Genomic DNA, 12355 nt, shown 5'->3' with positions numbered 1-12355 from the left:
ATAACATTAGATTCAACCAACGAGGTAGAGTTGGTAGTGTATTTCGCTATTACATAGTTTAAGCTCTTTGTTAAAACCCATTTCAAACTTTCCAAACTGGTCGTGGAACCTATCACAGCACAGACAAAGAGGTCGCTGAAAAATCCAAAGGTTTTAGAATTATAACACATAAAATCCATGAGATTGATTTCCCACAATTATTAACTAGCAAAATGCATATATTATTCAAAAAGGTGTAACATATGATTAAAGTCACCTATAAGTTTCCAACATATAAAAAATTGTTCAAAGACTAATCTTATCAAACTGGTCGTGGGAACTCTAACGCCATATGTAAGGTAGTCGTTGAAAAATCTGATGGTCATACAGTCATCGCATTTAGATATAAATAAAATCCATGTGATTAGTTTCCCTCATTTTCAAATCCCCAACTATATATTCTTCTGAAATGTGTAACACATGTTAAAAGGCACGCTTATGTTATAATCAGAAATAGAAAAGAAAACCATTAAAAAACTAAACTTGTCAAACTGGTCGTGGAATCTACCACAGCATAGATAATTCCGAAGTTGAAATATCCACAGTTTTCGGAATTATAAGAAATAAAAATTGATAAAATCTATGAGATTTATTTCCTCATTTTTAAACTAGCTAAGTACATATTATTCAAAAAAGAGTAACACATGTTTAAAGTCACCCACAAGTTTTTAACATATACAGAAAATCATTTAAAATCTATATTTCTCAAACTGGTCGCGGAACCTACCATAGCATAGATAAGGAGGTCGTTGAAAAATCCAAAGGTTTCAGAATTATTACATATGACAATTTATAAAATCTATGAGTTTGATTTCCCTCAATTTTTAACTATCCAAGTGTATATTATTCAAAAAGGTGTAACACGCGCTAAAAGTAACGCACAAAAGTTTTTAACAAATATAAAACCATTCAAAAACCAAACTTTTCAAACTGGTCGTGGAACCTACCACAGCATAGATAAGGCGGCCGTTGAAGAATCCAAAGGATTCAGAATTATTACATATAAAAATTGATAAAATATATGAAATTGATTTCCCTCAATTTTTAACTAGGCAAGTGCATATTATTCAAAAAAGTAACACATGCCAAAATTAAAGCACAAGTTTTTAACAAAGTGATCATTCATATATTACGTCACGCAAATTTGGAAAATTTTTAACCCCTCCCCCTACGTCACATTTTGTTGCATAGAAATTGCTAATTTTTACTCAGGACGTCACAAAATTGGAGACCCCTCCCCCCTAAGCCTGTGACGTAATATGTAAATGATCCCAAATACAAAATCATTCAAAAACTAAACTTTTTAAATTGGTCGTGGAACCTATCACAGCATAGATACAGTGGTCGTTAAATAATCCAAAGGTTTCAGGATTATTACACATAAAAATTAATAAAATCTATGAGATCAATCTAAAAAAAAAAAATAAGGAAATCAATTTCCATCAATTTTCAACTAGACGAGTGCATACACTGTGTGACTGTAAAATAGAACTTTAAATCGGACCTACCCTAACTTGTTCGTCTTGAAAAACTGAAAAAAGTAGTATGTTGAAATTTCCCAAACACCCCCAAAATTTAATTTTAGGGGCAAAAAACCGTTAACATCATGATTTTATTACTCAATCTTATTTTTAATTGACTTCTACTGGTATTATTTTGAAGTGCGAACATTGAAAAGAAAATATTTATTTGATTTTTTATTTATTTACGTATTTTAACTGTGACACACATGTCAGGACCGTGGCAAAATGTCAGGTCCGTGGCATGTAACTTTTGCGCTTTGTTTGCGTTTTCCATCGTAACTTTAGAAATATTCAAAATCTTATAGTTTCCTTTTGAACATATACTTCAATAACAAAAACGTACTAAAACATGTAATGAATGTCAAATTTGGTTCACTATTTTAGCGGAAAAACGTCTTATTCAAAAAATCACAGTTATTTGAAAATCACCCACATACATAATTTTTTTTTATACAACTCAGGCGTATTATGGTCACTTTATCTACCTGTACAGGCGCGTACTAAGTTCTCCCTTATAACCCAGCAGTCAATAAAAAAACCATTATAGCCCTAGGGAGATAAAGGGTATATTATTGACCGCTCACAGGTCAATAAAGTACCCTTTATCTCCCTATGGCAATAATGGTTACTTTATTGACCAGCTGGGTTATATGGGAGAACTTAGCATGCACCGGTACAGGTAGCATAGAGTAACCATAATACGCCTTTGTTGTATAAAGCAAAGTATGGAACAAGGGAGGTAACCTCGTTTATTACCGAGCACAATATTGAAAAACGAGTCGTAGCACGAGCGAAGCGAGTGCGAAGACGAGTCATAAACTCGGAAAAAAACGAGACATAAACGAGACATAAACTCGGACGTACCTCCCTTGTTGCATAATGTACTATTATTTCCATTTTTGGAATTCTTACTACTCGAATAGAAAAACTAAATACATGAATTTTCAAATTCTATGCAATGTACAGACAAAAGTCTGATCTTATTTATAAAGATTTAGGAATAATTAGTTGAATACTTTAATTTATAATTATACCAAATCAATACAAAATTAACCAAAATAAAAATTTGTAACTTATTGCATTTTATTTATACTTTATAACTTTTTTTAAACAAGAGAAAAAGATGAATAAAAATTAATTGAAGTAAATAATAAATATAAATTAACATGCACCTTCCATAGTTTATTAAGGAACTACTACACTTTAAAAGGCTCTAAAAAAACCAAATTTAAATAAAAATTTCTTAGGTCTTTTATTATAAATATGAAAAAAACTTTTTTGTCTATATTAGTACATATTTGGAGAATAGAAATAATAGTTTGTTTTTAATTTTTATTTAATATCATAATCTGCAGACAGCATCCAGATCGAAACTCCAAAAAGTTAATTGTCCAATTGCGGACAGTTTATCTCAAGATTGACAAATCAGAAACAGAAAATCCAAACTGCTTTTTAAAAAGGAAGGTGTCTTGCATAGAAATCACCCTGGTCCGACTCCCTGCTCTTATAATGAAAACTAGTTACCAGCTTAGTGACTTGTTCTTCTATCTGCGAAAATTGACCACGAGGAGGCGCTGTCCGCGTCCTGCTGTGGGAAATATTTATTTAAATTAACTATAAAGAATATCAGAAGGTATTCCCACTAATAAATAACAAGACTCCATTAAATTCACTAATAAATTTATTTATAACAAATTGTATGACTCTTTAATTAAGGACAAGCAATGCTTGCCTTGTGACTACCGGAATCATAATAATCAAAATCACCACACTCATACATGCATTACATAATACGCACACATACGTACATACAGTTCGTATCGCGTAAACCATGTCATGGCTTATAATAATTTTTATAGAGAGGAAACTTCGTGTTCCTTATTGCTGTCGTTCGGTCATGAACTAGGAGAGCAAGAAGGGAGACGTCGAGCCAACAACTCCCCACATACTCCCCCCCGAGTGTCAACGAATAAATATCGGCGAGAAAGAAAAAAAAATCACATAAACAATTTTACAAATAAAGAAAAATAAATGTTAACATAATAAAATATCAAATAAAAATATTTTTTAAATTAAAAGATTAAATTTAGTTTTCCTAAAACAGATTATGCTAATTAATACTTAACGTAATTTAAACGTTATATTCCTAAGGTAAGTTAAACATAACTTTTTTCTTTTTATTTACATAGGTCTTTAATACTGGTTTAACTTTTAATACTGTTTCGGGGTTCGCAATGACAAGAGTGGGTGACGTAGATTCTGGATATACATTGGACACAGGTTTTATCACATTATCGTTCGCTACATCTGGTACATCGTTTGCAAAAAAGGCAGGCTTCAAATTCTCTACTGATACCTGTTTCTTTATGCCATTTATTTCGATTTCGAAAACCTTCTCAGATGTGCGATTTACGATTTTATGGGGACCGGAGTACGGGCACTCAAGTGACTTTTTGATAAAAGGAGCTTTCAGGAAAACATGCGAACATGATTCCAAACTTTTATGTACGAAAATTTTTCTCTTATCATGATGTTCGACAGGTACCGGTCTAATAAGTCGCATAGCTTCTCTAAATTCCTCCAAAAAAAATTTGAGGATCCGGTGCAAAGTCTTCCGGTAAAACAAATTGACCAGGTACCCTTAACGTAGTCCCGTATAAATATTCAGCCGGTGATGCTCCTGATTGTAAGACATTATTACGCAACCCCATGAGGACCACCGGCAAAGACTGAGTCCATTGCTGATCCGAGTGACACATTAATGCGGTTTTCAGGACACGATGCCAGCGCTCCACCATGCCATTAGAGGCAGGATGGTACGCTGTGGTTCAGATTCTTTGACATCCAGTCAATTTAAGAAGAGCGGAAAAAAGTTGGGACTCAAACTGACTACCTCTATCAGTTGTTAAAGTTTCGGGTGAACCGAAACGAGAAATCCAACCACTAAAGAATGCTCGACAGACAGAATTCGCATCTATATTCCTCAAGGGAATGGCCTCCGGCCAACGAGAGAACCTGTCAATAAGGGTAAGGCAATATCGAAAACCATCGCAAACCGGAAGAGGACCGATTAAATCCATATGTACGTGACGAAATCTAACTTCCGGCGCTACGAAATGGGATGGTTGCAGCACGGTATGTCGCGTGACTTTAGCTCTTTGACATGATAGACAATCTTTACACCACTCCTTGATATGTTTATTAATCCCCGGCCATACGTATGATTTAGCAATGACCCTACACGAAACCTTGGCGCCAGGATGTGCAGGATCATGAAGAAGATGGAAGATGCGTTTACGTAACGAAATAGGGATAAATGGACGCAGAACCTCCCCCGAAAGGTCGCAAAAAATGGCGGTGTGATCAGGACCCCATCTTATAGACTTCAGATTGAGAGAACTACTTCCACTTTCAAGCAAGGATTTCAACTCCGGATCATCTTTCTGTGCCGCGGTCATTTCCGCCAAACTAATTTCCGATGCAAACATTACGGCATTCACGCGAGACAAGGAATCCGCAACAACGTTTTCTTCTCCGGGAAGATACTCGAAATCTGTGGTGAATTGCGAAATGTACGACAATTGGTTTAATTGACGAGGGGATGCTTTTGCAGACTTTTGCTGAAACGCGTATATAAGAGGTTTGTGGTCAGTGACCACCTTAAACTTTTGACCCTGCAACAAATAATCGAAATATTTAATTGATTGATATACTGCAGTCAATTCCCGGTCATAAGTACTATATTTACGCTGAGTAGGAGTTAGACTACGCGAAAAAAATGCCAATGGCCTCCACGAACCATCCTGAAACTGTTCAACCGAAGCTCCTATTTCGGTATCCGATGCGTCGGTGACAAGGCGAGTTTGAGCTTCAGGATTAGGGTGTGCCAAAAGGGCAATTTGAGTGATGTCGTTGCAAATTTTTGTAAAAGCTTTATCGGCCTCCGGTGACCAATCGATTTTCGTTCGATCATTCTTTTTCGAATTACGCAAATACGCATTTAATGGGCGTTGAGCTTCAGCCGCGCGCGGAAGACAACGACGATAGAAATTTACCAAACCTAAAAAACGTCTCATTTCTACCACCGTTTCTGGCTTCTTATAATTCATGATCGCCTTAACTCTATCATCGGTTGGCCCAATACCCCCCGCGCTGACCATATGCCCCAAAAACTCCAATTCCGTAACTCCAAAGGAGCATTTCTCGAGATTGAGTCGTAGACCGAACTCATCCAAACGTTGGAAAACCTGCTTAAGATGACATCTATGCTCTTCTAAATTCGTCGACGCGATGAGTATATCATCGATATACGCGAAAACGAAATTTAAATCCCGCATAGCCATGTTAATATAACGCTGGAAAGTCGAAGACGCGTTTCTAAGACCAAAGGTCATGACAAGAAATTCAAAAGAACCGAAAGGTGTGGTTATTGTTGTTTTTGGTACATCTTCCGGTGCCACCGGAATTTGATTATAAGCTGAATGCAAGTCAAGTTTAGTAAAAATAGTTTTTCCGAACAGATTAGAGGTAAAATCCTGAAGGTAAGGTACCGGGTAGCCATCAGGGATAGTTTGCGCGTTAACTCTACGATAATCACCGCATGGTCTGTAACCCCCACCCTTTTTAGATGCCATATGAAGTGGCGATGCCCAAGTAGTTTGTGCTGGCCTACACTTTCCCTCATCCATCCAAGTCTTGAACTGTTTTTTAGCAATCTCTAACTTATCGGAAGTTAATCGCCGAGGACGCTCAGAAACGGGGAAACCGGTGGTCTCGATCTGATGAAAAATACCGCGTGTCGCGATTTCAGGACTTTGTTCTAAACCAGTAATTCTGGGAAAATCGGTAAGAATATCCGCGAAAGACATCGATTTATTAACCGTACTAACACCGTTGAAAAAATCAATACCAACAATACAGACGGAATCAATACCCGAATGAGTATCGATGAGTCTATGATTACGAAGATCAACATTAAGCCCAAAATGACTGAGTAGATCAGCCCCTATAATTTCATAGGGCACTGATGCTACACAGAAATTCCATATTATGGAGCGTTTAAACCCAAAATTCAAAGAAAGACGACGTTCACCGCATGTGTTTATGGGCGAGTTATTCGCCGCATAAAGCACATAAGCGGCTTGTCTTCTCTTTGAATTTCCATCGGCAGGGAGAAGGGATATGTCTGACCCTGTGTCAATAAGAAATTTTATTCCTGACCTACGATCTCTAATAAAGAGACGCTTTTTAGCAGCCGTTGCATCGATAGTCTCGAGTCGGTGCGGCGATTTTAGTTTCCCGAATCAGATTTTGGTTTTTGTTTCGAATCTAATTTCTTTTTATACGAGCAAGGTGGTTTACAAAAATCGGCATTTTCCCCAAATTTGAAATGATAATAGCATTGATCATTGTTACGTTTATTATCCCTTGATTTTCCGCGCGAATGATCAGAACGATCCCTTGATTTAAAACGATTCTTCGATCTCGAACGCGAGTAATTCTGAGGACGAGATTGAGTTGACAATTCATCAAGTCTTTTAGTAAGAATTTCGATTTTATTTAATATTTCGTTATCCATCGAAACAGCATTAACCGAATTATCAATTGGCGAAATATTCGCCATTATTTTATCAGCAATTGTCGCCAAACGTGTAACATTTTCAATTTCCGATAATGACAAAACCGCTCGACAGTTTTCCGGAAGTTGATCCAAAAAGACGGATTTAATAATTTCCTCGGAACACCGACCGCGACTCAAATGCCGAATTTTACTAAGGATCAAAGATGGCTTTCCATCTGCAAAAATCTCTCCGCGAAGAATGGTACGAAGTTCCTTCTCGGGTGAAACTGAAAAATTTGCTATTATTCTATCTTTAATGGCGGTATAAAGTGCAGGTGCTGGAGGGTCCGCGGTTAGCAAATCGCTAATAGTTTGAATAATCTCGTAGTCCAAAATCGAAACAACAGCGCCAGCCCTCTGGCGTTGACCTCTAACGCGGTTACAATCAAAAATTAACTCGGCCTGTACAAACCAAAGCTTCGGGTCAGATCGAAAAAAATTTGGAAGTCTAACATTCCGCACATCATCGACATGTTCTCCACCCCCAAGAGCATCACCAATAAAAGGCAAACCCCCAAACTGAAAAACATTATTATTTTCTCCAAGATTACCCGTTGCCGAAGAAGTAGACGACTTATTCTCCTGTTGGTCTGTCATTGTGATTTTTTCAAAAAATTATTTATTAAATACTCCGAGAAAACTAATATATTAATGTAAAAATTTTGAAAAATAATTTGAACTTCAAAATAGTCACTTGAATGTCCGCACTCGTTGTTAAAAAATCTTCAATCAAAAAATCAATCCCATAATTAGAGAATTAATTTCGTAAAAAAATTGAAAAATTTGCATATAAAATAAAAAAGTTTTCTAAATTATGCAAATAAATTACGAATCGCGCTGCATAAACAAGATAACGCTACAAACAGACATATGCAAAAATAAAATGCACAACACCATATTATATTGTCGACGAAATCAGGAGTTGATAAAACAATCCTCATTTTAAAAAATGTAAAATTTAAATCAATTTTTAAAATAAATTATAAAATGTTTTCAAAATCTTAATAAGATCTTTTAGAAATAAATAATCCAATAAATTTGAAAGTTTAAATGATAATCAATCCTTTTAAAATTGACTGATAACTATACTCTCGCGTAATTGCAAGAAAATGTAAATAATCGAAATATAATTTTTAATTTTTCCAAAATTTAGAAATTTAACGTTAATAAACGCGAATTTAATTATTAATCTTATTGTTTCGTCGATGTGTGATAAAAAAGGAACACACAAAAAAAAAAATTTTATTCAAACAGATAACAAAAAGAAAATTTTGTCATCTCGAACTTTAAAAAAATTTTTCTCAAAAAAAATAAATGAAAAAAATAAGGTTGAGAATAAAAAAAATCTTTTATAAAAAAATGTTTTCGAGAAAAAAATTTGAAAAAAAAATCTTTCGTTAAAAAAAAAATTTTCGTTCGGAGACTCACAACAACAGATAAGCAATCAAGCAGATGTAAATCAGGAAGATCCCATAGGCAGCAAATCGGTCTCCAGAAAAAATTCGGCAAGTGAACTGCAAGTTCAACTCCATTCTCGGCAAAATTTCTTTTTGGTGATTTAAAAATTTCCAATAATTAAAAAATATTGGTGTTGAAATGCGAAGAAAATTCCTCCGAACATAACTCTCATTGAGAAGTTAAAAGATGGTAAAAATAATCACGGATAAAACTCGCTCCGAAATTTCACACCCGACATGTGCTCGATGGCGTTATTTTAAAATACACCCAAGTCGGGGTCACCAATGTGGGAAATATTTATTTAAATTAACTATAAAGAATATCAGAAGGTATTCCCACTAATAAATAACAAGACTCCATTAAATTCACTAATAAATTTATTTATAACAAATTGTATGACTCTTTAATTAAGGACAAGCAATGCTTGCCTTGTGACTACCGGAATCATAATAATCAAAATCACCACACTCATACATGCATTACATAATACGCACACATACGTACATACAGTTCGTATCGCGTAAACCATGTCATGGCTTATAATAATTTTTATAGAGAGGAAACTTCGTGTTCCTTATTGCTGTCGTTCGGTCATGAACTAGGAGAGCAAGAAGGGAGACGTCGAGCCAACAACTCCCCACACTGCTCTATAAAAGGCTGTTTTTATACATGCGAAATACTTGTAAATGGTGTAAATATTTTGCATTTCACTTTATTCGGTAAATTTAAATAATTTTGCAAAAAAATTTCACTTAAAAGACACTTCAAATGTTATGTTCTTTAAGCTGAAAAAGGTTTTATTTGAAATATGCCGAAATATAAGGGACGTTCGTGCATAATCCCAAATTGTAAATCGAGTTATGCATCCTCAAAACACAAATAAAAATTACATTTTTTTTCTGTTTCTGAAGGAGAGGAAAATGTAAAAAAATGGCAAATTGCTGTTCGACGAGAAAATTTTATAGTGAAAAGTGGCCAAGTGGCATGTGAAAAGCATTTTCTTCCCGAGGATATCTTTTGGAAAAGAGACGTTAAGGACCCTAAGGAAACGTAATGGCTACAGTAAGTATATTTTATTCGATTTAAATTTATTAATAAAATAAAATGTTTACTAGAATTGAATACACATTGTAAATATTTAAAGAATATTTTATATAATAATTTTTTAACTAATGTTGATCATAAACATTTGAAAATATTTTCAAAGAAGTCTATGTATTATTTTCGTATTGTGTACATAACGTTTATAGGTAAATACTAATTGAATTATAAACTATGGGGAATATCTTAATTTTTATTACGTAGTACGTAGTTAATATTTATTGTGTCTTTTGTTATAGGAACATTACAAAGTACCACGTTTAAGGAAAGGAGCATTGCCATCGATATTTCCGAATTGTCCGAAGTACTTAACCCTCCATCCGACACCTGGGTCCAGCCAGACCCCTAGGCTTTTTAACTTCATTTAATTATATTTATACACTAACTAGAAACTTGTGCTCTTAGTTTGTTTCATAAACTTCATACGTATAGCTAACGATTTACAAAAAAACTAGTCGAAAAAGTCTATCTTCAGAATATTTTATGAATCTTCGAAATACAGCATTTTGTAGTCGTCAGAATAGGTGTCGGACGGAGGGTTAACAGAAACGTCGAAAAGTAGAAAGCCTCCTAAAAAAAGGAATATAGAACCAACCAATGTAAAGAGAAGAAAAATTAGTGACACTTCTGAAAAAAATTTGAATGCGGCGACGAAAGACGTAGACGTGCAAAATAAAATGGAAATTGATATTCCAGATACACAACTCGTTAGCCCTGCTCTAGAGACCCCGCTGAAAGTCGACAATCTTACTCCAGAGGCTCCAGAGACACCCCTTAATGTGCCTATTTCAGATGAAAATGAAACAAACTCATCTAGTACTGGAAATTTGACAGAAATAGATCGATTAGAATTATTTGAGACAATCTTTTCAAGTAAAAATTCGGTTAAATTTCCTGTACCTTGATCGAGATGCGATATAACCGAACGTGACATCAAAGCCATTCAGTTTTCTCATTGTACCGCTCGTAAGAATAATATACGAGATATTGTAGAAACAATTAATAGTAAAAAAGTTGTCTTATTTCAGGACATGTCCATGCATATTTATGTTATGAATATTAATATATGTTATTAATATATGTTAATATAATTAACATATATATATGTATATATATATATTTATTTATATATGTTATATGTTTTTTTTTTTTATTATTAATATATGTTATTAATGTGAAACCTGAAAAATTGGGCTGTACCACAAAGTATATTTCATCGACAAAAGAATTAGAAGAAGTAATTGACAAAATGCACAAATCAAAAATTTGCAATGGATGTGCATCGCCAGATTCCGTTCGAAATATTGAAACGTCTTTTGCAACCCGAGATGGACTTGGAGTCTTACGACATGAAAATTGTTGCCTTATAACAACAAAGCAACAACAATTTCGAACTTGTCCTGACTGTTTGAAAGGAAAAAGCACTTTATCCAAGAGAACAATAAGAATTCATAACCAAAAATGTTTGCAACGCATCGTACTAAAATGGAGTCCAAATAAGGAGAGAAAAGACAATTTATTGGCTAAAAAATTGAATATTTCTACAAGAAAGGCAGTTAGGTCAGAAGGACAATTGAATTTGCTTAAAAAACAATTTAAGGAAACTCGAGATGAACTTAAATCAGTAAATGAGTTATCTATACAAGTTCAATTAGACAAACATAAATTGGTTGATAATGAAAAACTTGTAATATCAGAAATTTTAAAAGCAGCGAAATGTAAAAGTGAACGTGGGCGTCGATATTCAGATGATTGGTTGCTTCTCTGCATTGTTTTTCACATGCGGTCACCAAAAGCGTACCGTCTAATACGAGAGACTGAAGTATTACCTTTGCCTACAGTCAGTACGATTCGACGGTAATTATGTTTTTTATATTTAATTACAATTATTTTAATTCATTCTTTTTAAATATTAATTATTCTATGTATTTTTTACAGTTACTTATCACTAATAGATACACCCTGCGGATTTAATAAGCAATTATTCGCTGCTCTTGGTGAATCGTTAAGTAAAAAGCTTGAAATTGAAAAACACGGCATCCTTTTGATAGATGAAATGTCTACCAGAAGAAATATTAGATTGGATCCAAAATCAATGACTTATAAAGGTCTAACAGATTTTGGGGAAGGCTTATCAGCGACAAATGTGGATTAAATGGCAGATCACGGATTGGTTTTCCTATTTCAACCGTTAATGAGTGATTCAACTCAACCAATTGCCGTTTTCACATCCAAAGGACCAACAGAAGGTATTGTTTTAACGAAACTAATTATTCAGGCGATAGAATTGCTCGAGAAAGCTGGGTCGAAAGTTTAAGGAGTCGTTACTGATGGAGCATCCACAAATAGGAAATTTTGGAAGGAGGTCGGATGTATGGCGACTTTTGATAAAGTGAAAAACTGTTTTCCTCATCCTACAGAAGAAAGTCAAAACGTTTACATCTTCTCTGATACTCCACATTTAATCAAAACTATCCGAAATCGTCTTTTTGACAAAAGAGAATTGAAGGTATTTACATTTAACTATATTGTTTATTCCATTTTGGCATTTTCTCAAAAATTCTACTTTTCTGTTTAAGGTTGATCCAAATGAAAATTCCGTAAAATGGCAATA

Source organism: Leptopilina heterotoma, unplaced genomic scaffold, assembly GCF_015476425.1.
Source record: "Leptopilina heterotoma isolate Lh14 unplaced genomic scaffold, ASM1547642v1 Lhet_434, whole genome shotgun sequence".
Classification (NCBI taxonomy): domain Eukaryota; kingdom Metazoa; phylum Arthropoda; class Insecta; order Hymenoptera; family Figitidae; genus Leptopilina; species Leptopilina heterotoma.
The sequence above is the reverse complement of the archived record's forward strand: the minus strand, read 5'-3'. Positions refer to the sequence as shown.